This window comes from Oryza sativa, chromosome 8 (assembly GCF_034140825.1).
Source record: "Oryza sativa Japonica Group chromosome 8, ASM3414082v1".
In the NCBI taxonomy this organism is placed as follows: Eukaryota; Viridiplantae; Streptophyta; class Magnoliopsida; order Poales; family Poaceae; genus Oryza; species Oryza sativa.
Genome location: NC_089042.1, coordinates 25,174,341 through 25,202,199, shown reverse-complemented (window position 1 = coordinate 25,202,199; position 27,859 = coordinate 25,174,341). Strand labels below are relative to the sequence as shown.

The following is a 27,859-nucleotide window of genomic DNA, read 5'->3' as shown; positions in this document are numbered from 1 at the left end:
GCACCGATCCAAACGGCCCGCGTGGCGTTCGTCTCAAAATTCTCCATGGCCAACGCCCAACGGAAACAAATCCCCCAAATTTGATACGCGCCGGCGGCGGCGACGACGGGGGCTGCGGCGGCGGCGGCGGCTCTTCTTCTCCGCCCTATCCCGTTCTCGGAGATGGGCTAGGGACGGGATGGGATGGGATGGCGTCTCCTGCTGCGCTCGCCGGAGATGGCTCCGCCTCGCCGAGCAGGTTCGCTTCGTTTCCGCCTCCCTCCTCTCCCGAACGGCACGGGCCCCCGATCGATCCCCTCCCCTCCCCTTCTCTAGGGTTTTGAATGGTTGATTGGTCGGTTCGTTCAGCGGGGCCAAAATCCTAATCGTGCGTCCTCGGTTCTTCTGTTTGATTGTGATTGACCTTGTCGTCGATTCTCCAACAAAGCTGAAGTGGGGAACCCTATGCTTTTGATCTGTGTTTGTGGCTCCCTTGTCGATTTGGTTACGCACGTTCTGTGTGGTTTGCAATTAGGGCTCTGGGCTCTTGTTGTTGTTTCATGTAGTTTGAACTGCGTTGCTTGTTGTGCTGTAATTCGTAGCTGTCCTGGGGTGATTTCTCTAGTTTTAGTTTTTGAGTACCTCTAGTTCATTTCAGGCTGCTCGCAGTGCACGGTTAATTATTGGCCGTAATGTTGATTTCAAAGCCCTAAACTACTTTTGATTTGATGAGGCGGTTGTATTTCTGAGAACTAGCGGCTATTCAACTTGAACCACCAGGCATATGTAGGTGTTTTGGTGACTGTTTTTGTCTCACCCGTGTGCACTCGGGAAGAATTTCCCGATCGGTCACCAATCCCTAAATTGCCCCAGGCCAAACACGCTTAACCTCAGAGTTCTTTAGAGATCGGCTTCTGGAAAAAAAGTTGCAACTTGTTGATATGAGCATTCTATTAATTGTATTAAGCCCTGGGCCGGGATGTCACAGTTTTGTTTTGTTTTGGGGCACCAAAGTTATGCCATCGGGTGCATTTATCCCTCTTAGTTTCTGTTGTGTGGAGATGGATGACGTACTATCTGTCACCTCATAGGTTTTCACAAGACTATGGCTTAAATGATTTTAGAGCTTATGATGCTTTGGTGCTGTCCTATGTTTCTTCCACTCGTTCGTTGTATGTAGCTGTGTTCTGTGATTCCAATAGACCTACTTATTTACATGTTGTAAACGAAATTTATACTGAAAAATTCAGTGTAGTAACTCGGTCCCTTTTCGCTGTATGGAGGGACTGGACTATTTTCATAATTAATCTGCGATGTTACACTATTTGGCTGCTTACATGTCATTCTCGTTGATGTTAGTAATAATGAAATATTGTTTACTTCTAATGGTTAGAACCCTTGTTTTATTCTTTAAAGTGTATACATGTTCATTAGTAAAAGTGTAAAACCAATGCAGCATGCAAGTTATCACATAACCGATGTGTGATGGGTTGTCACTTGCTTATCTTTATAACTGATTTCAGCACTGTTATAGTGTTAATTCTGACATACAGGAGTATTAGACTTAAGAAATAAAACTGCCCGTAATTACTTAGGCTCTCTATATATTTTTGTTTATTTTTTTTCCTGAATTATGTTTATAATTAGTCAGTAGAACGGACATATGTGTACAATTATACTGTATATATTACCAAAAAAATGCATTGCACCATTGTTCGCCTAGAATGCTGATTTTCTGTTACTTCATTTGCTTAGCTGCATTTCTCTGTGTTTATGTTAAGCAGGAGTTAGTTGATGGATATATAATGCCTTGATCAAATCTTTGAGTACCTACTACATAGGAGCTTTGGAGATCTGCAGCGAATTCATACTTTTAACAAATACTCCCTCCCGTCTCAAATAGCTGTCACTGTTAACCAGTATAATTTTAGCTTTGATTATCAGTAAGTTTTGAATGGTTTTATAATGATGGATGGAAGTTTCATGATTATATTTAGGATACATCACACGTCTATAATATAGAATGCTCTTAAGTATTTATACATTTTCTTCCAATAAGAAGAGCTGTCAAAGTTTAAAGATGAACAGTACCCTGTGATAGGTATTTGAGGACAGATGGAGTATGCATGCTTTCATTTTATTTTCCCTAACTGCTAATACTTGTATGTATATGTTGATAACCTTCACACTCAATCATTTTGAACTGGAGTGGAAATATCTGAAGTGCTTATTGGTGCAGATTAGGACCATTTAGATGACGAATTTGCTTTTGAAAATTTCAATCACATGATGGTTGTGTATCATTAAACAAGCACATGCATCATATAGGGTGAAGTTGAAGTCCTAAGGCAAGTCTCTGCAACTATTTGTACCCCAGCACATTTACACATGATCAAACTAAGTATTCGTCGAAACATTTGCATAACAGACTAGACCACATACTGTTCAAAAGGTTGATTAACTTCATTTGATGGGGCTTTTGAGAGCCAAAATGCAGATTATTGTCGAAGTAACATTTTATGGAGCTAGACACACAAAATGGCTAATTTTGAAATTTTCTAGCAGCAAACAGTTATCCAAGGTTGTTTTGGAGTGAAGGCAGATAACCACCTAGGTCACAAAAACAGATGGTATGGAGAGAGTTCTACAAAGTGACATACATCGTAACAATTTCTACCAATATGGCACAGGTATTTTTTTCCCAAGTCCACTTTAACATGCTTTTTGTGGTTTTTCATTTTTCATGCTTTGTATTTTAGTGCCTATATAGTAACATTTGAGGAGGCCTTAAAGGGCAGTATTGCCTCGATTATTGGGCCAAAATCGCTTCACGTATTGGCCCAACTGCTTCAGTTGTTCAGATGGGATCTGATTCACATTTTAGGCTGTAATGGGTCTATTGCTTCCATTATGGCTCGTAATGGTCAAAGTGCTTATTTTGTTGAGTTATAATGTAATAAGTCTATTTTTCATCCCTCAACTCATGACCCTCGTTGAATTGCATCCCTTAACCGCAAAACCGGGTATAACGTCCCCTAACTCTCAAAACCGTTGCAAATCAACTCCTCGGGCGGTTTCATCCGACGTGGTATCGTTGACCCTGTTGATAGGCTGAATCAGCTTATGGGACCCACATTTCAGTGACAAGGATAAAAAAAATGAAAAGGTGGGGCCTACTTATCAGCTCCACCACGAGGGGATGGAATACGGGTGACGCTGCTCCTCCTCATTGCGCTCGGTGTGCTCTCGCTACTCACTGTGGGGGGATTGGACGACCGCCACGCCGGCCTCGGCCTCGCCTTGTTTCCGCGCGATGGGATGAGCGAGCCGTCTAGTCCAGCTGGAGAAGGTTGTCGGCGTTCGTGCAAGTAAACTGGGGGAGTGTGCTCTTGCCTCGACAACATTGGCGGCGACGCCGTTCTTATCACCTCTAGCTTCGGTGCTGCCATCGGGGACCGAGGCTAAGGCGGGGAGGGACGACGGAAGGGACGCGTGGAGGAGAACGACGACCGTCGGGGTGCTTCACCATATGACGACGGAGGAGATCGACGAGGGTGCCGACCACCACCATGCCGACCCTTGTCTTTTTTGCCGTCGTCAAGGCCTCACACACGCTCACACGGCTAGATTCGGCGGCCTGCTCGAGTTATTATGAGGGGAGGAGAGGGAAGGGGAGGCGACGACATTGAGTCAAGCTAGGAAGAGGGGAGGAGAGGGACAGTGCCAGGCGGTGTCATCACAGCACCACCACCTCGATGTCCACCGTCGCCGCAGGCCCGTATAACTCCTCCGCCAGCTAGGAGCTTCCTTTTCCGCACTTGCACCACAACTGGTCGATGAGCTCCTCCCCGCACGTGGTCGGCCGTTGAGCTCCTCCCCGCGTGCGGCAGACCGACGAGCTTCTCTCCCCGTGTGCAGCCGGCCGACTATCTTCTCCGCATGTGTCGTGGTCGACCGACGAGCTCCTCCCTGCGCGGCCGGCTGATGAGCTCCTTCCATCGCGCGCAGTCGTCCGAAGAGCTCCTCCCCATGTGTGGTTGGTTAGCAAGCTCCTCCCCATGCGCACCGCGGCCGGCCAACGAGCTCCTCCTCTCGCGCGCAGTCGGCCGACGAGCTCCCCACGTGCGGCTAGTTGACGAGCTCCTCCCAGTGCGCGCTGCGGCCGGCCGACGAGCTCTTCCTTGTGCGGTCAGCCGGTTGGCAAGCTCCTCCCCCGTGCGCCGTCGCTGACCCCGGTCTTGTCTGACGTGGTGGCTGAGTCAGCGTGGGACCCACGTGGGCCCCACATGTCAGGCTAACAGCATCATCTCCCTTCCTCTCACTTTCCCCTCTTCTCTCCTTTCCTCTCTCTCTCTCTCACCTTTATCCTCTGTGCGGGCTGGCCGACGGGAGGGGAGGAAGCCGACAGGGTGAGGCGGCTGGTGGGGCGAGACAAGAGGGCGCCTGACGATGGGCGACACATCTGTGGCGACATGGAAAGGGGTGCTCGAGTCGATGCGGTCGTCATCGTCGTCACTGGCAAGGGGGGGGGGAGAGGCGGAGGCGTGGTCGACGATTGGGGAGGAGGCCGATAGGGCGAGGTGGCCGGTGGGGCGAGGCGAGAGAGGCGCCCGACGACGCGCGACATAGTGGTGGCGACGCGGAAAGAGGTGCTCGCATCGATGCGGTTGTCATCGTCGTTGCCGACGAGGTAGGGGGAGGGGGAGGCGGAGGCGGAGGCGCGACCGGTGAGTGGGGAGGAGGCCGACAGGGCGAGGCGGCTGGTGGGGCGAGGAGAGAGAGGCGCTCGACGCCGGTGGACCTGGAGAGCATGACGCGACTGGAGAGCCTCTTCCGCGAGGAGGGCCTGTACGAGAGCGCCGAGGAGACGGTGGCCCGGTGCTCCCCTTCGGCTCCTACTGCCTTGGCATCCACGGCCGCGGCTCCGACATCGACGTGCTCATCGTCAGCCCGTCTTACGTCGACCGCGACTTCTTCGGCGCTCTTGCCGCCGCGCTGGCGGAGGCGGCGGCTGTCACAGAGCTCTAGCTCGTGCTCGGCACGTCATCGTGGACCTCGTGTACGTCGGCGCGTAGGGAGGAGACCCGCGTGGACTCGGCCGGCGAGGGCGAGCGACATGGCCGGGACGCGGCCGATGAGGGCGAGCGGCACGGCCGAGACTCGGCCGGCGGCGCTCCCGTGAGAAGGACCTTCGGTTGCCGCTGCCGCCGCGTCGCCGGCCGCTAGACCTCTTTTTCGGTCGGTCTCCTCCCCACCTGTCGCACACCATGCCCAAAGAGAAGAGAGAGAGAGAAGAGTGAGAGAGAGAGAGAGGAGGAAGGGAGAGAAGAGGGAAAAAGAGAGCTAACGTGGACAGTCTGACATGTGGGGCCCACGCGGGTCCTACGTTGACTCAGCCGCCACGTCGGACAAAACCGAGGTCAAAACCACCGAAGGACCTAAAGTGAATGGTTTTGTAAGTTGAGGGATGTCACATATCTGGTTTGTGGTTGGGGACGATTTTGTATCTCGATGACAAGTTGAGGGACCTTCCGTGTACTTTTTCCTTATGTAATTGGCCGGTGGTGCACATTTTCGGCCAATGAGGTCCACGCACAGCCCATGGCATCCCCAATTGCCCCTTTCTTACTCAATCCAGTCACCTGTCTCTTCAGCTTTGTCCATCCACTCGATCGATTCCTTCCTCGAGCTCGAGCATTTTTTTTAGATAATGGAATTTAACATCCCAGCCTTTACTCAAAAAGAGCTACAGTCAATTATTATATTGTAGCAATCCAGAAAAGAGCGTAGTTCAGTTAAATAGGACACAGCAAACAAAAACAGAGGAAACCAAGCCAAAATAAGGAGAACACATTTATTGAAGTCTATTTGTGAACCTCCATCCATAATTGGCAAATAATTGCATAACCATCGACTCCAACTTGCGGCATGCAACCTTTAGGAACTCCCCATCATCCTCACACCTTTGTAGCTGTGCCCAAAACCGGAGCCAGTGCGTTGCCCTGAAAATTACCTGCATATATGAAATAGATGGTGATTTATTAAAAACCAAATCATTTCTACTCAACCATAGAGCCCAACAAATGGCAGAAGCTCTAACCAGTATTAGTTTACTCTTTTTCTTGTCCACCCCAAAAGCCACCCATCAAATATATGAGATATACTAGTTGGAAGATTAAAACCAAAAGAAAACTGAACTGCTCTCCATATGAATTTTGCATAATGACAATCCATGAAGAGATGTTGAATAGTTTCATTTTTCATACAAAAGCAACACCTTAAGCTACCATTCCAATTCCGTCTCGCCAAATTATCCTTGGTCAACACAACTCCCTTAAGCAAGTACCACGTAAAGATCTTAATCTTAAGTGGCATCTTAAGTTTTCATATATATTTGTTCCTCTCAACATAACCATTGTTAATTAAAGCTAGATACATTGACCTTACTGAGAACCTACCATTCTGATGATAATTTCATCTAAAACAGTCAAAAGAAGGATTTAATTGAATATGTACGATAGAAACACACAATTTATGCCAGTATACAAGATTCTGACCAACTAAAGCTCTTCTAAAAGAAACATTAAGCAGAACAGATCCCATAACAGTAGCAATAGTGGATGATTTCCTTCGGACTATAGCATATAAAGATGGAAATTTATCCTTGAAAGCTAAGTTACCTAGCCATTTATCTTCCCAAAATCTTATTTGTTCCCCATCATTCACAATCCAAGAGCCCATATCTAAAAAAAATACTTTTGACTTTCATAAGCCTTGATCAAAAATGAGAATCACCTTGTTTCTTGTCCACTTGGGTTATAGACTTGTTATAAAGATATTTCATTTTCAATAAGTTCTGCCAAACCTCTTCCTCATTTATTAGCTTATACAACCACTTACTCAAAAGACATTTATTTTGTAATTCCAAATTATAAATCCCAAGGCCTCCCTGATCCTTAGGTTGGTAAATAATATCCCATCTAGTGAGTCTGTAATTTTTCTTATGATCATCACCTTGCCAAAAGAACCGTGATCTATAATAATTAATCTTTTGAAGAACCCCTTTCGGTATCTCAAAGAAAGATATCATAAACATAGCTAAACTTGAAAGTACAGAATTAATCAAGACCAACCTTCCCCCGACAGATAAATGTTTACCTTTCCAACTACTAAGCTTTTTCTCAATTCTTTCTTCAATCACTTTCCAATCTTTATTAGATGGTTTCCTAAAATGCATTGGAATTCCTAAATATTTAACAGGAAAAGAACCTAACTTACAACCAAAGATATTGGAATATAAGATATTGGAATATTGATCATAACACTCCTTTGCCTGACCAAAACAAAATAATTCACTTTTGTGAAAATTTATTTTTAAGCTAGATAGCTTTTCAAAAACAGTTAAAATTAATTTAAGATTCTTTGCCTGCTGCAAATCATGTTCCAGAAAGATAATGGTATCATCTGCATATTGCAATATAGACAAACCATCATCCACTAGATGAGGAATAACCCCTTTTAAGAGACCTACCTCTTTAGCTCTCTTAATTAACAAAGCAAGCATATCAGCTACTATGTTAAAAAAAATTGGTGATAGCGGATCCCCTTGCCAAGCTCGAGCATTTAACAAGCTTTTGCTGCTCCTCTGTACATCCTCCTAGCCCCGAGTAATTCACAGCCTCATCTTTTGGCTTATGCTTATGTTTATAAGCTAAAATTTAAATTTTTAACCTTAAATTTGGAGTTGATTTTAGGGTTTTATCATCGTAGTTTGTTTTTCAGCATTTGCTTTTAGATCGCTGAGAACACGTACATAAAAAAATTATTTATAAATTATTTTTCGTTTGCAAATTTGCCGTTTTGCTTATTCCGTCAATAAGTGAAACAATGAAGTCCTCAAACTCCAAGTTGAAAGTTTCATATATGCCACTGGTGGAGAAATTCAGGCTTTGAGGATGGCACACACGGTATCTGGAGTCCGTCTACGGCTCCCTACACATTGCCGAAGTGCGACTCGCGCGGGGGAATGACTTATTCTAGCGGCACATGAGTGCACTAGACACCCCATGCGGTAGTATGATTCTTACAGCGGAGGAAACAGAGCCCTTGGGACAAAGATGCCACCAGGTTCAACCACAGCCTTGGAAATATATTGCCAAATCACATAACAATCCAGTATACATATACATATATATATATATACATATACATATACATATATATATATATACATATCCATATACATATACATATACATATATATGTATGTATGTATGTATGTATGTATGTATGTATGTATGTATGTATGTACATATACATATACATATATATGTATGTATGTATGTACGTATGTATATATATATGTATGTATATATATATATATGTATATATATATATATATATATGTATGTACATATATATATATGTATATATATATATATGTACATATATATATATGTATATATATATATATATGTACATATATATATATATGTATATATATATATATGTATGTGTACATATATATATATGTATGTATATATATAGATATATATATATATGTATGTATATATATAGATACGTATATATGTATATATATATATATGTATGTATATATATAGATACGTATATGTGTATATATATATATATGTATGTATATATATAGATACGTATATATAGATACGTATATATGTATATATATAGATACGTATCTATATATACGTATATATGTATATATATATATATATGTATGTATATATATATATATATATATATATATATATATATATATATATATATATATATATATATATATATATATGGAATACATCATATCCAAATAGGTTGATCATAATTGTGGGAGATTTCCCCGCCGTTGACTGGTAACTACCTACCTATCTTCCTATCTTTCGTATAAGATGTCTTGGTTGGTTAGATCACGAAGAGCCACTGATCAATCTGTAGCCTCGTGCAGTAGCGAGAAGTCTGTTGGCACTATGTCGATAAAGAATGCTTCATCTATATCTTTTGAGGATATTGAGAAAAGTATTTCCAACTGGAAGATCCCTAAGGTTAATATTAAGGAAATATATCATGTAGGTACTTTTTCGTTACTTAGTAACTACTATATTAAAACAATCGAAAAAACTATTCCAATTAGTTCTTTGCATGAAACCCTGCATCTTCTTTCAGAAAGAGAAATCAATTCTATAAGAGCTAAACATCAATATCACTACCTTCACTTTGGTCTTATACAAGTTGCTATCAGATCCTTGACTAGAAAGGGTTTGAACGTCTCTGTTCTGGCTTGTCTAAGAGATTGCAGAAATAAAAGGTTCAAAGATTCCTTACTTGGCATGGTGGAAGCCAGCCTCAGTAATGGTCCTGTTTATTTTAACACCTTTCCCGATTTTTCTGTATCCCTCTCAGACACAAATATCCATAAAGTTCTCACTCTCAACTTACAAACATCTGGTTATGATCTAGAACCAGGGAGTGAAAACATCTCCGTTACCTACAGAGTTTACTACAAAGCCATGACAACTTTAGCACCTTGTGCCAAACATTATACACCAAAAGGCCTAACCACTCTCCTTCAAACCAATCCTAATAACAGACATACTATCCCCAAAACCCTGAAATGGGATGAGATCACCCTGCCTGAGAAATGGGTTTTATCTCAAGCTGTTGAACCTAAGTCTATGGATCAGTCGGAAGTCGAATCCTTGATTGAAACACCAGACGGAGATGTTGAGATAACATTTGCTTCAAAACAAAAAGCCTTTCTCCAGTCTAGACCTTCTGTCAGTCTAGATTCTAGGCCTAGGACAAAACCTCAAAATGTTGTCTATGCTACCTATGAAGACAACTCCGACGAACCTTCAATCTCAGACTTCGATATCAATGTTATCGAGCTTGATGTTGGCTTTGTTATTGCTATAGAAGAAGATGAGTTTGAAATTGATAAAGATTTGCTTAAAAGAGAACTCAGGCTTCAAAAGAACCGACCCAAGATGAAAAGATACTTTGAAAGGGTCGATGAACCATTTAGACTAAAGATAAGAGAACTTTGGCATAAAGAAATGAGAGAACAAAGGAAGAACATCTTTTTCTTTGATTGGTATGAAAGTAGCCAAGTCAGACACTTCGAAGAATTCTTCAAAAGAAAAAACATGATAAAAAAAGAGCAAAAATCCGAAGCAGAAGATTTAACTGTTATCAAGAAGGTTTCTACAGAATGGGAGACAGCCAGTGGAAACAAGGTAGACTCTGTTCATCCTCCATTTGAATCCGTTCAATTATCTCATAATGGAGGAAAAGCTTGTCCACTAAAAAGTATTTCTAAAAATACATATGGAGAAACAGCAAAGGTTGAACACATAGGACATTTGGTAGAACAACAAAATTATGCAAATATATCTCTACGTTCTCTTGGTCAACAAACAAATCGAATAGAGACAATCCTTATGGAAGGCTACAAAACAGGAAGACCTGAGGTAAAAATAAATATTCCTTCTAATTCTCAGTCTTCTAGTTCTCAGTCTGTTAGTCCTATGTTTGTCCCAACAATTGATCCTAACATCAAACTTGGAAAACAAAAGGCTTTTGGACCCGCAATCACTGAAGAACTAGTCAATGAGCTAGCCTTAAAACTAAATAATTTAAAAGTAAATAAAAACATCAATTAGAAATATGATATGGTCAACAAGATTTTTAAACCCTCTACTCTTACTTCCACAACTAGGAATTATTACCCTCGACCAACTTATGCAGACCTACAGTTTGAGGAAATGCCTCAGATTCAAAATATGATTTATTACAATGGCAAAGAAATTGTAGAATGGAACCTAGATGGCTTTACTGAATATCAAATCTTTACTTTATGTCATCAAATGATTATGTATGCTAATGCCTGCATAGCTAATGGAAACAAAGAAAGAGAAGCTGCCAATATGATTGTCATTGGGTTTTCTGGTCAATTAAAAGGATGGTGGAATAATTATTTAAATGAAACTCAAAGACAGGAGATTCTTTGCGCAGTTAAGAGGGATGATCAAGGAAGGCCATTACCTGATAGAGATGGTAATGGGAATCCAACCGGTAACATTTCTGATGCCTTAGCCACTCTAATCTATAACATAATTTATCACTTTGCCGGAAACTATCATGATATCTATGAAAAAAATAGAGAACAATTGATAAATTTAAAATGTAAAACAATGTCAGATTTTAGATGGTATAAAGATACTTTCTTGTCAAAACTATATACCCTACCAGAACCTAATCAAGACTTTTGGAAAGAAAAATATATTTCTGGTTTACCTCCTTTATTTGCTGAAAAGGTTAGAAATTCCCTAAGAAAAGAAGGGGGAGGGAGTATAAATTATCACTATCTAGATATTGGAAAAATCACACAAAAGATACAATTAGTAGGGGCTGAGCTTTGCAATGACCTAAAAATCAAAGATCAACTCAAAAAACAAAGGATTCTTGGTAAAAGAGAAATGGGAGATTTTTGCTATCAGTTTGGTTTTCAAGATCCTTATGTCCATAGAAAAAGAAAAACCCATTCCAAACCCATGACAAAACCAAATGATAAAAGCAAGATGAGCTTTCAAGCTACCAAAAGGAAACCAAAAAGAATTTACAATAAGAATATAAGAACACAAGACACTGAAAGCAAAGAAACCATTTGTTACAAATGTGGCTTGAAAGGACACATAGCTAACAGATGTTTCAAATCTAAAGTTAAAAAAGAGATCCAAGCCTTGTTAGATTCAGAATCAGAAGACGTTAAAGAAAAACTTGAAGCAATACTAAATAATATAGACAATGACTCAAGTTCAGATGAAGAAAAAAATGCAGAAATTAATTGTTGCCAAGACAGTGGTTGCTCTTGTTGTGAGCCAGATAATTCAGAAGAAGAGTCTGATGAAAATATACTCGTTTTAACCAGTTTAGAAGAATTTGTTCTCGATACTTTTGAAACCATTCAAGATCCAGAAGAAAAAAGAAGAGTCCTCGAAAAATTCCTTTCAAGAGTCAAAACTGATAAGGATAAACTAAAAAAGGATATTCAAAAGAGCAAATTCCTCTCTATTGATGAAGTGTTTAAAAGGTTAGATGAACAGAAAAAGAAGAATGAGCAACCAGATTTGATCAGCCTATTCGAAGACCAAAAAATTATGAAACAAGATTTAGAAGAAATAAGAAAGCGTCTATACATGTTAGAATCAAAAGAAGGATTCCATATGGAAGAAAAGGACGAACCAATTCAAGAAGATGATCATGTTGTTGGAACCATTCAAAAATATATGAAGCAAAAATGGTACACAGAAGTTATGTATCGTTTTATAGACGGATCCTACTTCCAGCATATTACTTTAATTGATTCTGGTGCTGATGTCAATTGCATTCGAGAAGGTATTATCCCTCATAAATATTTCTATAAAGCCGCCCACAGAATTCGTGGGGCAGATGGAGGACTTTTAACAGTAGAATATCAAATCCCTGAAATCTATATTTGCATAACTGAAGTTTGCATTAAAACATCTTTCCTACTTGTTAAAAATCTTAAGCAAGATGTTATTTTAGGAACACCATTTTTATCACTTATTCGTCCTTTCCTAGTCACAAACGAAGATATTCAATTTAAGATAATGGGCAAACAGGTGAGCCTAAGATTTTCGTCTAACACAGATGAGATTCTTGACCAGCTTGTTCAGACCAAAAGAGAACAAGTTGTGAATACAATATATTTACACGACAATTCTTTCCCATCATATCTTCCGAAATCTATGGACTTGCCAGGTAAGACATCATGGGAAGATAGATATTTATTAAAAGCTACTAAAGATCTTGAATATATATGCAGGGAAATGGCTTCACAGAAGTCTGAATGGCTCACAAATATGAGTTCATGGAGACTGCCCCAATTGCCCAGAGGCCATGGAGAACGATTTAATCACAATTTCAGAATAACAGAGCTACAACAAGGGTTATTAAACCTCTTGTGGCAAACAAAAAACAAAAAAGAAAAAGCTCATGCCTTAAATGGCCTGGCATATTATTTCAAAAATTTCGTGCCCACAGATCAAAAGATAACATAAAAAAGGGCTAAAATACAAGATATCCCTCATTATGAGGAGAGGTTACTAGATTATCGCGAGGAGAAATCCCGTGATGGCCAAGATAAACTTCCCATGGAAGTTGAACAATCTATGGCAACAGATAAGAATACCAAGGTATTCTCAGATAAGATTTTAATCTCAACAGATCCTGCTTCGAGCATGGTTGCTTTCCACATAAATATCAATAACCTATTGCAATCTTTTCCACATAATAAACCATCATCATCCACCAAAAAGCATGATACCATTCCCTAAACACCATACATACTGCATAATCATCCCAATTCATTCCTTCCACAATATATACTCCGGACCCAGCCAAAAGCACCATGTAGATCTTGTGCCTACAAAGATTCTTGCCAAAAGAAACCTAAAAGCCAAAATCCCATGAGTACTGCATACGAAAATCTCCAACCTAGATTAAGCTTCAAAACGGAGCAAACTTTATCCTGCTTTGGGCAAGACATCCTCGATCTTGTTTGGCAAAAGTTTAAGGAGAGACAAATGAAAATATTCCTTGGACTCCAAGATTATTTCTTTGATCTCTTAGAAGGGAGAGAAAGAAACCCAGCCATACGAGTAATCATATATATGCTCCCTCTCTTAAGGCTAGATGATCAGGCAATCTCTGACCCATCCTATAAATTCCTGGTTCTCAAAGCTGAGATAAATCTTCAAAGATTCCGGAACCTACCCACATACAACCATGAAGAAATATCTCTCCAAACCATTATAGATCATGGTCTTGTGAATTCCATATATGCAACCCTCGATCAGATCCTTCAATCTGATTTAGGAAACGCTGTGAAAGATGTCTGCAGGAGACTTGGACATGGAAGATACAGGATTATCTTCTCCTCAATACCACCAAAATTCACACCACCTGTTCGTCCAGCAATTCATTATATATATATATATATATATATATATATATATATATATATCATGAATGGACAATTTAATTTTCAAGAAGACGGTCCTAGCAAACTATCGGACGAAGAGGAAGAAATATATACAACAATTGCTAATCATGAAAATTGGAGATTATTTTCTGAAGCTGCAGAAATTGAAGAAGCTATCACCACAGATTATGAATATCAGCTGGTTTTCCAAAACAAAATCACAAGGATTTTTATCAGCAAATTCTACAACCAAAGTTCTGAATACTTTAAGGGAGCAGGACGCATAATTAAACCGGATTTTGGAAATGAATGCTCCAAGAAAAGTTACTACAGAAGCCTGGCTCAGTGGTTTCAGAAAACAGCTCTGGCCCAGGGCAGTGACTAGGGGTCTAGTCACCAGATATGAGGATAGAAATGCTTATCTATATGCAATCTTGGATGTGAGATTAGTATGTGACAATTGGATGGCAATCCAGGTTGTTAAATTTTTTTTATATTATTATGCAAACATAAATGCAGTACAGGAAATAAAGATGTAAATACAAATTATGTATTAGATATTTAGAACATAATAGGTTTATATAGAACGGTCCAGGTGTTCATTCATATACCTTGATAGGTTGAAGGTAGTTCCTTCTGAAGATTACACCAAGGACTTGGTACAACACGTTCGTAATTATATAGGTACAGGACTCTCACAAAGACTCTTACATAGACTCTCACACTTAGACTCTCAAAAACACTATTTATTCGGCTGAATACTATTCAGTTTACTATTCAAAAACACTATTCAGTTTACTGTTTAAATTACTGTTCAATGCTGTTCACTTCGAGAGATATTTTAACTTTAGGATCTTTGCAGGGTGGCGAATCCTATTTAGACAGCCTCAGAAGCTTGCTTCAGATGATGTAAAGTCCTACTCGGTACTCACCGTATGCCTCACCTATCTGTCTTTTTAGAAGCAACTTAAAAAGATATTCCAAGTCACACTTGTTCTAGCTAAGAGTTTATCGTCTCCCCAGGCAGTTCCACCCGAAGGGAACACTTCTCTACGGATACCGATTCTCCAGACGCCTATACAAGATGCAGGCTAAAAACGAGAACAAACCGAAGAGGTTTCTCCTATAGGGTCCTTAGCATAAACACTTGTCTAGAACAAACGTGCAGGAATACTTAAGGAAAATTACTTCATATTAAACAGATAAGCTTACATACGGTTTTCCCTTTCGGGAAACCCGAAGGTAGGTACAAGCAAGCTGTTCTTACCTTACACAGCGTTATAACACACCTCCTTGCTTCAATATACTATGCAAGGTAGGCTAAAGTCACTACTACTAAGAACGGTGGAATGGAGGGTGAGAGCGCGCTTGGAAGCTTTGCTCTGAATGGTGTCTTCGTTGTTCTTCTCAGCTGAGCAAACCCCTCCTTTTATAGGAGCTCTGAAGGCTCGACTGTGCTTCAAGCTTATCTTTTAGATACTGTATTTTCACGAGCTGGCTCGCACCATGGAGATGCTTATCTTCTTTTTGGCTTTACTTTGTCCTTGAATTGGCCAAGGTGGAGACACCTCTGTACCTGCGCCTTTCTTTTCCGCCGAAAGCAATATTCTCCACAGTATTTTTAACAGTCAAATGTTATTCACTGTCCTTGCATTTTGGATTGATTCAAATTCAATTCATACTTTGGTCATTCGCAAATATAGTCTTCCCACGCCCAAAGAATGGATATTTATTATCAATTTATATTATATTGCTTTATTGGTCAGGCTGCCCATGACCACCTAAATCCATAGTATCTACATCAGAAAAGGAGACTTCAAATTTTTCATCATATGCTTTTTTCATTTCTTCAAATTTATCATTCATTTCTTTCTTTAATTCTTTAAGTATTTCTTCTTTCAATTCTTTTTTAATTTGGGGGATGCTTCTTCAAATTTTTCAATTATTTTCCAATCGATATATTCGCCATCCAAAGGATCTACTCCCTTAGTCAAGCATTCCTTATACGTAGGTTTTTGGGATGATCCTTCATTCTTAATATTTGAACAATATGGGTTCTCTGGAGCTTTCTTATTTTTGGCTTTTTTGCATTTTTGTATATATTCTTTTGCTGCTGGTTCCAAGTAGTAGTTTATTCCTAATATTTTTCTGGCCTGAGTTAAAGCTTCATCAAAATCTATATATTTTTTCCATGACAATCCACCCATTAATTTTGCATCTATTTTTTGGGCTACTATCTCTTCAAAAGATATGTACACTCCAGGAAGCTTTCCGTCAAAAACAACATATATGGGTTTTTGCTCCATTATTTTCAAGATGAGCAATATTTCAAGATGAGCAATAGTGTTCCCTTCGGGTGGAACTGCCTGGGGAGACGATAAACTCTTAGCTAGAACAAGTGTGACTTGGAATATCTTTTTAAGTTGCTTCTAAAAAGACAGATAGGTGAGGCATACGGTGAGTACCGAGTAGGACTTTACATCATCTGAAGCAAGCTTCTGAGGCTGTCTAAATAGGATTCGCCACCCTGCAAAGATCCTAAAGTTAAAATATCTCTCGAAGTGAACAGCATTGAACAGTAATTTAAACAGTAAACTGAATAGTGTTTTTGAATAGTAAACTGAATAGTATTCAGCCGAATAAATAGTGTTTTTGAATAGTGTATATTGTCTTAAGCATAAGTGTGGACAGTGTATATTGTCTGAAGCATATATATATATATATATATATATATATATATATATATATATATATATATATATATATATATATATATATATATATATATATATATATATATATATATATATATATATATATATATATATATATATATATATATATATATATATATATATATATATATATATAGCAGTCAGCAGCATATTCGTATTTCTTTTGGCGTTACGCACTAGCAGATACACATACTGCGTGCATCCAAACATCTGTAGCACGGCACACACTTGAAAGTATATAGAATAACAATCACATGCCACAAAGTTTTTTCATGTATTACAGTACAGCTTATGGTTCACCAATACAGCCGGAATGCATGCATGAACAAGCAGCATCCACTTGGTCCATCAGATGCACACATATAAATGTACTAGCAATCAAGCACTCCCCATGCTCAATCACAATTCACACACCACACGAGCAGACAGGCGCAGCCGCAGACAGGCGCAGCCGCTGCTTATTCTTATTAGCTATTCTGATCCGCTGCAAACAGGCAGGGGTAGCTGATAGACACACACTCGCTCATCATGAGCTCAGACCACACCAATCACACAGACAGAGGCAGGCACAACCACAACCAGCCGTTGCTTCAATACGTACGTACAGTTTCGTACTCAAGCGAAAGCCACACACACTCATCACTCGGCCGAGCACACACGGAAAACGGAGTGGGCACACCTGAAGCCCCATATCCTGGCTCGCAGAACAAACTGATAAATCAAAACACGAGGTAGCACTGCTGTGCTAGTCGGCAATCCAGTCACCGATTAGCCAGCAAGACACGCAGGCAGACACTTACTGAAGATAACAAGCGAGCAAGCAACTGAAGTTGTAGCAGAGCAGATGCACGTACGGTTCAGGATTTCACCTGGGCATGCAGAGAGGAGATGATGAGAAGCAACGGAAATCAAGAGTGAGCAATCAGTAAGCCGCTGCCTTAATTATTTAGTAGTAGCAGATGTATAATAATCGGATGCAGTAATCAGTAGCAGATACTATATAGATACTCCCTCCGTTTTTTAATAGACGACGCCGTTGATTTTTTATCACATGTTTGACCATTCGTCTTATTTAAAAACATTTTATAAATATATAAGATATAAATCACACTTAAAATACTATGAGTGATAAACCAACTCATAACAAAATAAATTATAATTACGTAATTTTTTTTGAATAAGACGAATGGTCAAGCATATAAAAAAAGTCAACGGTGTCATCTATTAAAAAACGGGAGAATAGCTAATATAGTCCCTCAAGTTTCATCTAAGGCTCAATTTAGTCCTTCACGTTTCATTTTGTCCACATAGCTCCTCTAAATATTTGTTTTGGCTTGAAATCATCCTTGGACCCACTTAATATGCCATATGGCTATTTCTAGTCAATATTTCTGTTAGAAAATATCCATTTTGCCCTTAATTTGCATATAACTATAACTAGAAAAGAGAAAACCAAGATGAATAAAAAAAATTGCAGATGTACTTCCTATTATTTCAACATGTGCACATGAAACTTAAGAAATTGCTATCGTATACACTTTGCTAGTACATAATTTATTTTCATTTTATATAGTTTACTATGCATTATCTATAAAAAAATTCAAGCATGCAATTTTTCTCTTATATATGTAAATGATGGGGGTATAAGTGTCATTTATCAAGAGAATTGTTGGTTCAAGGATAAGTTTGAACTCAAATGAAAACTTGAAGGACTAATATGGATGGATTGAAACATCAAGGACTAAACTGAGCCTAAGATGAAACTTGGAGGACCACTTTGGCTATTCACCCTTAAAAAACGGAGGTAGTATGTTATAATTTCATCCGTCAATGTATGTAGAGATCGATCGATGTAGCTATGCATGCATATGTAGGTTCGATAACATACCCGAGGAGGGTGCCCCTGGGCATGCGCTTGTTCTTGTAGTAGCGCGAATGCTGGGGCGGCTGGTAGAGGGAAGGGTGGTGGCCGGCGTCCACCCCGTCCCACTCCAGCGCGTCCCACACATCCTTCTCCACCTCGATGGCCGGCTTCTGCTTGCCCTGACTGCGGGGCAGACGGCGGAGGCTCCAGCATCCTCTGATCCTGATGGTCTCCAGCGCGGGCGCCACCATCTCGACGGCCTCGCATATCTGCCGCAGTGACGGCAAGTCGTGTAGGTGGATGGTGGTCAGTTTTGGGAACTCGATACTTGTCGACTGGAACTCCGTGTCCGGTACAAAGATGTGCCTGAGGTCGCCGCAGTGGATGATGTGGAGGGTTTCCAAGCTGGGGAAGGAGGGGAGCGCCATTGGAAGCGCAAACCGGAGGCTTGGGCAGGAGCGCAGGTGCAAGTGCTGTAGACTTTGCAAGTAACCATCTGAGGACTTGATGCCTCTGCTCCATATGCAGTGGGCCTTGAGGAGGTCCGATGCCCAGATGATCTCCAGGCGACCGTCCTCATCTGCACCCTGAGGAAAGACGACGTCTAGGTTGGAGGACCTCTCCACGCGGCACCACCTGAGGTAACACCAATTTTCCGCAGCCAAGGCGTGGCGGCAGGCCGAGTCATCATGCACATGCAGGGACTCGTGCACGATACCATTAGCTGAATTAACTTGTTGCTTTCATCATAGGCTTGCTTCACTTCACTCTCCACGCTGTGGCTTCCATCACCAATCTCCATGTGGCGATCCAGCTGTTGGGTCGGAGGCTGCGGGAAGGCCTCCATTGTGGTTACGGCATCGCCGACCTTGCTAAATACATCACCATAGATGCCTGCTACACCGCAGTGTTTCTGACCACTGGGTTCAGTCATCTTCTTGCTTGTTTCTTCTGGTTGCACAACTCCGCTACTGGATGCCATTGAAGAGGTGATACTGATGTTGAAATAATAATAGTAATTGATCGTAGCCAGTAAGGACCGAGCGAGCCTAGCATCCACAATACAAGCATGCACCTGTAACCGGAAGTATTTATGGTCGACGGCAAGGGATGGCCGAGCACATCCAAGTACCTTCCGGGCAGGACGTGTGTCTATACAGAGCAACTCCAGCAACCTTGACCGTCCCCATCTTATTGCACGAAGGTGCTCACAGCCTAGCAGAAATAGCCGCTTGAGACATGGGACATCCGTCACCATAGTTCCAAAGTCGAGCACCTTGATTGCACAGCCTGAAAGGTCCCGCTCCACCAAGTTGGGCAGGCCACGCAAGAACAGATTGTCCAGCTGCGTGCAGCCTTCTAGGGATATCACGGATGTTTTCACATCCTTCATACGAATCATACCACGCCGAACAGGACGGCAGCTCTGTAGAGGTAGCTCAATAGTTGATGCCCGACTGGGCGCTGCAGATCCATAGCCATCAAAGCTGAATGACCTTAGCGATGATGGAAGCCTATTAGGCACAACAACATCCTCCAGCGCGTCACAACCGTCAAGAATAAGAACCTTAAGTTGGCCTGCATTGGATATGCTTGTTGGCAGATTTTTCATCTCTTTGTTGCCAGACAAATCAAGCAATTGCAGATCCGTTTTGTCTACGAATATGTCGTTGATGTCAGTTGATGATGATGATGTCTCAGCCTCATTCTGAGGGTTGATTATCCGGAGCCTCTCAAGGCATGGTAATCTTTTCTTTAACTGACTTGTTAGCTGCGAGCACCTAACTCCCTCTATGTTTACCTCCATCAGCTGGTTAGTCATGAGCTCCATCTTTTCCTCGTGGAAAATCTCAACCCAGTCCGTGTAGCGTAGGTCAATCACCCTCAAGTTTTGCAGACATGCCCACTTTCCTTGAAGTTCAACTGTACTGTTGCTCTTACAGCGATCTAATCCAATGAATTTTAACGTTTGGCAATGGAGGAAAGGAGGCGATACAAAGTTGAAGGCACAACAGGAGAGAACCAGCACGCAGAGGCTACTGCACTGTTCAAAAAAACCATCTGGTATTCCAAGGAGGCCACCACTGTACATTTGAGTTGCTAAGAAGATTGATGATGCACTTGCCATTTTAGTTTGCATAGCCTCCTCTATGGTATCATTTGAGATGGCAAAAACCCAACGGTAAGGCCTGTTTGAATTTGAATAGACAAACTTATTGTCGTCTTCCAGTAATAGGAAAGGGGCCTTCGGATCCATCTTCAACATTTCAACCACCCTTTTCAACTCATAAGAACGACACTCGAAACTTACTTCTGGATGCAATGCATTACTGACCTCCAATGCTCTAGCCCCTTGGATGATCCCATCGCACGTCCAATAGTTGGACGCATGAGCTGGCCAAACAAATTCATTGGTGTTTTGTTTATTGTGATAATACATGAGAAACCCATAGAGACAACAATCTGCAACTATTTCCAGGTCGATGTTCTGCAGACATGGGCAGCGACCTATGGTAGCAGCCTCTTCACGAAACAGTGCACCGAACTCTGAACTTGAGAATTTATCAGCATCCTGGTAGCCATATATGAAAAGATCTGTGTATCTGCCTTCCTTTATTTTCCTGTAAATACTATGTAAATAGGAAACATCCATCACGGTAAGGAACATTCTACTCCAAGTCCATATTACTACGCAGTCAAAATAGTCTGCAATACCAAATGTGCTTAGGGGGATCTCATCATCACTCCCGTTAAGAAAAACCATCAGAAATCTGCTCTGGCTCAGTATCCTGCTAATCGCTGCTGAAACATTTAGTATGGCATCCCTAGAGCAAATGTCCACTCCACTGAAGTCATCCTCCTCATCCTGCTTATCAAACGATGCCATGGTCTCATTGTCAAGTTTTAGCTCCTCTGCTATTTTTCTTTGCATCACCCTTTTGCTTTTCCACCTTGAGCAATCTATGTATATAGTCCTGTCGAAGCGTAATTCTGGGGGATAAGGTTTCATGGATGGAAGAACTTCTGCTATGGATCTAAGGACCCCGGTCCTCCCAAAACCATACCAACCCTGAAAATAAATCATCGTCATCTTTCTATTGATGTTGATGTTGCTCTAGATAAGATTTAGTATTTCTTCTCTGGCGGCACCAACATCTCTCGCCCTGATTTCCTGAAATGCAGTAGCATATACATTAGGTCCACTAGTCGCTAACACGTGGTGATCTTCATCTCTACTATTATAAAAGTTGAAGATGTTTTTTTGCCATGAACCTTGGTACGTCAACCTTTTCTGTTTCTATTTATATTTTTCATCCATCGCGGTGTCCGATGCGGAGTATTTATCTCCGTTGTTCGTATGAAAATCGGGCAGCGATTCATCGCCGTGCATCTTAACAGTTCACTAGAGTCCATGGGCTTCTGGCCTGATGCTGCTCCTTGGATGGCGTGTTGTGGGCCTGGCTGCACAAAGCAAGGAAACTGGATCACTTCATACGGGGGCCCACAAGGCGTGCGCCAAGTAGCGTGAGATCTCGATCAACGCTGCCCCTGCCCCCTGCTGCTCTCCGACCCAGTGCTTGCACAAGTGCGCAGTATAAATGAGCTCTGTATTGGTTAGTAAGCTCTGAATCAATGATCATAATATGGTCCATGCAGTTATTTGCACCTTACAAATGTCAACTTTTAATTTTCAGCCTAGAAGTTGACTTAAGAAATATTTTTATTTTTTTAACAATGGCTTCTAAGTCACTAAGGCCATAATATATAGTAGTTTTGTCCATAAATTATTTTTTTAATCTTTATTTTTACTATTATAAAAATTAAATATGTTTTTGTCGATAGTTTGGAACGTTGTCCGTGCATGAGTCGTTTTTAAGTTCGTTCGCTTTTGGAAATACATATCCGTATTTGAGTCGGGTTTTAAGTTTGTTCAATTTTGGAAATACATATCCGTATTTTTTTTGGTAACTACATATCCGTATTTGAGTCGGGCTTTAAGTTTGTATAAGAAATCTCTTTAAAAAAACTCGTATACTAACTTGAGATGATCGGACTCTTAATTGCAGCTCATCATTTTCTAGAAAAATATATATTCAAGCGAATTTCACCTTAACTAAATTGTATAACAATAATAAAATTAAAATAACCTACACCCGTTGCAACGCACGGGCATTTTTTCTAGTAATATATAAAATTATGTTTTAGTTCTGGCCTAAATATGTTATTTATAGGTTTTGTTGCCTTAAAAATTAATGCCAATGGGCCCGTGAAGAATACCACTATATATCATTGTGAGACTTTATACGATTAATTAAGGGAAATTCAAATGGTAAATTGCTTATTGGACAATGCAAATATTAAAATAGCATCTCATAATTTGATTGGAATTTATCTAAATAAAGTAAAAAAAGGTATGTTGCATAACTAATAAGGGACTTTGTGTTAAATAATTAAGAAAAAAAAAGTGTGAGCAGTCGATATTATGGGGCTAAAACCACACACCTCAACCACCTTACTAGTAGGCGCATTGAAAAAAGAAATGCAGTTACTGAATGCCATATCTCTACGTCCGTAAATAATCAAAACATCAAATAAAAGTAGTGCCTTAACCATGGTTAATTGTGTACAATTCTCTTATTCGTAAAATTACGACGGATTGATACAGGATTAGCTATACATTTATTGTCAAATTTTAACTAAAAATTTTAACAGATGTAAATCGTGATGTAATTGTTGTGTAACTTACATGTAACTATAATGTAACTTGTATATAACTTTCAAAAATCCCTAGGTGACATGCTAATTCCGTGAAAACGGATGTAATGGTACCAAATCCCCTTGCATGTTCGTGGATTGTGATTTTTTTTCCTACCTCTCTTGCACGAATTTAACAAATCGAACGGTTCAAAATTACATTATAGCTATATGCAAGTTGTAATGTAAATACACTACGATTATACTATATTTAGATCTGTCAAATTTTTAGAAAAAAATTTGTCAAATATATAGTAAAATTGTTTCTGTATATATGTAGCCTTTGATGGTCTACTGGTGTTATGGCCACCTTGGGTTTTTGGGTACCGGTGTTATTAACACATAGTTAGATGTTTTGACGATGTAGCTGGATATATTACGATTGTAGTATATTTATATCTATCAAACTTTTAGAAAGAAAATGTCGACAAATATGTATGTATATGTATGTATGCAGTATTTGATGTTCTGCTGGTGTTGTGGCCACCTTGGGTTTCCGGTACCGATGTTATTAACGTATAGTTAGATGTTTTGACGATGTAACACTAGATATATTATATAAGGAATAGCGACCGTTACGTGTGTTTTACGATAATAACTATAAAACCTTCACGATACGCACTTTTTTTTTGCGAGGACACGATACGTACTTTTAATATGGGATTTCAAATGATCTTAGTCATAATAATACGGTCTATCTAATCAACAGCTAGATCTTTCTTATTTACGTAGAAGCTCTCTGGAAGCGCCTAATGCAGAACATAGTAAAATGAAAGCAGACTAACTAGTGTGCATAAATGGAAGAAAACAGTTGTACCGGTTCTTTCATGATGGAATTCCAATGCCGTACAAGATGGAACAAGAACGGGCAGAGAAGGCGCGGATGCACAATCGTCGGTTGATGATCAGCCTAACCCATGACGGATCGATCGATCCGCCAACTGGTGAAATGCCGATCGCCTCTTTGCCAACTCCTGCATGGGTACAGAATTAACACTCTAACTGTCAGCTCTAATTAATATAATCCCTCTGCGCTTCACAAATCACAACTGTTGGTGAGAGTAGTTCTGGAGCTCTGGATCAGCATTGTTGCAGAAGCAGAAGGGGAACAATCACCTACCTGCAGGGAAGCTCGTCGCTCGGAATTAGACGAGAATTCGTCGATCCGTCGTCCAAAGAAGAGCCCTAGTTAGCTGCTAATTCGTCTCCAAATCAAAGACACGACATGACACGCGATTCCTTGCTTGTTGCATTGCCTGGTGGTATTAGAAGAGTTGGCTGGTGGGTCATCGGATCCTTTGCTTCTCACCGAGCTCGCGTCTCTTTTACAAATTAAAGCATGGAATCGAATTCTGTTGCGTTTTTATTCTTTCTCTAAAGATGTATCATCGTTTCCCATGCAGTTGCTGTGATCATGCATGTCTGCACGGCCCATTGATTTATTTAGGCTGTGTTTAGTTAACGTAAAAATTAAAAGTTTGGTTGAAATTAGAACGATGTGATGGAAAAATTAGAAGTTTGTGTGTGTAGAAAAGTTTTGATGTGATGAAAAAGTTGAAAGTTTGAAGAAAAACTTTGAAACTAAACACGGCCTAAGGCTAGAGAACTAGTCTTTGCTCCTTTGTCTAAAGAGTAAAGAGATTGGATTCGGTCCAATTAAACCGGTCCTAAGAGATTGCTAAATTCATGACAAAATTTACTTAAGATATAGGTGTAGACATAAAATACGTTCCTACGAAATTTCAAGTCCAAATTCAATTTTACCTAAAATTTTTCTTTTTCCCCTTCTGACATGGGATCTGGCGCAGTGACGGCAGCTGGTGGAGAGTTAGTGATGATGTCGCGGCACCAGATCCAATGCTGTCACGCCCCGAACTAGTCCCGACCGGAACTAGCCTGTGATGCTCCAAATTAACCTGTAAATCGATACCAGTCCCAGGAAACAGTGCTGGTATCACAGGAAGACATAATATCACAGCAACAGAGGTCTCTTTATTATAGAGTAGAAGTACAGTCATGTTGGGCTGCGGACAGATCCCGAGCTCACAACTGCATTACAAAAGGGAAGCGGAAGCCAAGACTTGAACCAAACATCACAGGCGCGACTTGGGAACTAGGCCGAAACCCTAAAACTCATCGAAGCCGGCTTGCTCCTGGAAGAACTCCTCATCAGCGGGATCCGCTTCATCTTCTTCAGCAACTTGGGGGGGTTATTTATATAGAGCAAGGGTGAGTACGGGAGTACTCAGCAAGCCATGGGAAATAAGTGTTTAATGCATGCTTCAAGGAAAGGCTGTTATTTTTGCAATTGATTTAATTTTGAACTCCTTTATTGAAACAACTAAGTGAGTGCTTCTCAAACGACACGGATGAGACAGTGCGTCTCGTCCGGTCGGAGTATGTGCAATGTATCAGTCTTTTGAATTGTTCAAGATTGGCACCCGGCCAACAACTTTTAAACGGCCACCTGGGCCTAGCTGATCCCATCAGCTACAGATTTTCCAAACATCGATCCCCTTCCCACAACAGCAATTTCACAAGGCAGTAGTCAAACAAAACTACGCTAGGAATCACCTCACATCCGCCCATGACCGTGGGCACGGCTGTTCGAACAGTTTGTTAACCTCTGCAGAGGGGGTACACTTTACCCACACGACATTACTAACCCGGATCACCCTGCCCACGGGGATCAGCCACGTCGGGAGACCTCCAAGCTTTCATGACAAGGCATTTCCAAAGCCGACACAGGTTTACCATATGCCGACGAGAGGGGTCCCAGACCAACAACAGGTTAGGTCCCAGACCATACTGTGCCAGGAAGCCCAGGGGTCCTCCCCGACACCACCCCGGCGAATCCACATGTCTCTCGGCATCAAGGCTCCCCTGATAAGCTAATTACTCAGCCAGGGGTGTCCCATTCCACCCATGTGGTCGTACTTGTCTTATGTTCGGATGAAATTCCAAGGAAACGGTCCTTAAGTGCAAGAACGGGAAACTGTACACCCGGTACGTTCCCCGGTCCGCGGTTTTGGAAATTCATTTAGTTCGCGAGCACCGACCCAGGTGTCGAGTTTTCCAAGTCTTTTGTAAAACCCAAGTTTTACCCAAGAAGTTACTCAGATTTTAAGTTTGAAGGCGACCGTCGATACTCGCACAGAGTGCACGAATATCGAGGCGCAACTAGATGGTTACAAGGGAACATGGTATAACAATTAACAAAGGAAGGATCAAATGCGACAAATTAGGTAGGTCCGCCAATCTGCCTTCAGACGGGACAAGCAGACTAAGTGCGATCCTATCAATGCATAATATTTTTCAAGCAACATAATTAAGTTCAAATATAGGCCCAAGATGTTCAAAGGTGGCTTGCCTTGCTCGAGATCTTGAGCTTGATCCTCGAAATCCTCGCACTGCGGGTCTTCGGGCTCCGAAACTACACGCGAAACGGGACAACTCAATAAACGGCGAAAATAAAGCCCTATTAATGACCTCTAAGCGTGCCATTAGATAGATCTCGAGATTTGAGGAATTTTGGAAGTTGAACAGAGTCAAACGGATTTACGGTTAGGAAGATATTGAATTTCTAAGATTATTGGATTTTTGGTCTAAAGGAAAAAGGATTTATTTAAATCCTTTTTGAAAAAGAAAAGAAAGAGGGAGGAAGAGTAGACTTCCCTCGGGCGGCTAGGGCGCGGCCCGAGAGAAGAAGCGCGGCTCGGCCGAGCTAATGGGCCGGCCGGCCCAAGAGGACTCGGCCCAGCAGGGCGCGCGGGAGGGGAGGAGAGAGGGAGCCGGTGGACCGGGCTCACCTCGCGTGGTCCCGAGTGGGACCCGCTTGTCGGTGACACGGTTCACCGTGTGGAGCGAGCACGCGGCGCGCGCTAGGGTTCGGGGAGAGAGACGCGGTGCACGCGCGCGGTTCGCGGAGGACGCGGTGCGGCGGGCCCACGTGCAGCCTCACGGCTCGCGGTGGACCGCGCGCGCGAGGGAGGGGAAACGGAGGGAGCGGTTGGCCGGGTCAGCTGATCCGGGCGCGGCCGAGGTGGTGCCGACTGGCGCCTACGTGGCAGCCACGCGGGCCGGCGGGAGGTTGAAGAAGACGCCGGCCGGAACGGACGGCGGACGGCGGCTACGAAAGGCGGGGCGAACCACGGCGATACAGGCGAAAGCGAGCACACCGGGTGGTTGTTCGAGACGAGGGGAGACGAGCCAACGGCTCGGATTCACCGGAGGGAGCTCGACGGCAGCGAATTGCGGCAGCGGCAACCGGCGGAGAGAAAAGGGGAAAACGGCGACGAGGTCACGAGGGGCCGATTCCCGGCGGTGAGAGCATCTACGCGGCTACGGGAATCCGTTGCTAGCGCCGGATTAGGAGGAAACGCATCGAGGGAGGCCGGCGACGAGAGGCGCTTCCGAGCTCGGGCGGCGACAGCGGCGAGCACACGGCGAGCGACGGCAGCAGTCGGGGCGGCGCCGGCTAGCTACGGGGAGGGT

The 27,859-nt window shown here is 41.8% G+C and overlaps 1 long non-coding RNA gene and 1 other non-coding gene across 3 annotated transcripts; one reads left to right on the top strand and one right to left on the bottom strand.

Annotated features, from left to right (window-relative positions):
• The first annotated feature begins 67 nt into the window (after nt 1–67).
• On the top strand, nt 68–15,709 carry LOC107278151 (uncharacterized). Of its 2 annotated transcripts, XR_010734392.1 has the most exons (4): nt 68–238; nt 2,545–2,669; nt 14,874–14,935; nt 15,035–15,709. It is a non-coding gene; the product is annotated as an uncharacterized lncRNA (long non-coding RNA). The 2 variants fall into 2 exon arrangements; XR_001547921.3 differs by lacking the exons at nt 14,874–14,935; nt 15,035–15,709 and having other exon boundaries at nt 2,545–2,954.
• Nucleotides 15,710–16,981: 1,272 nt separating this feature from the next.
• LOC4345980 (uncharacterized) lies at nt 16,982–22,023 on the bottom strand. The gene is made up of 3 exons (XR_010734391.1): nt 21,884–22,023; nt 18,635–21,782; nt 16,982–17,615 (listed from the first exon to the last, which is right to left on the bottom strand). It is a non-coding gene; the product is annotated as an uncharacterized protein (transcript).
• Between the last annotated feature and the right edge of the window lie 5,836 nt (nt 22,024–27,859).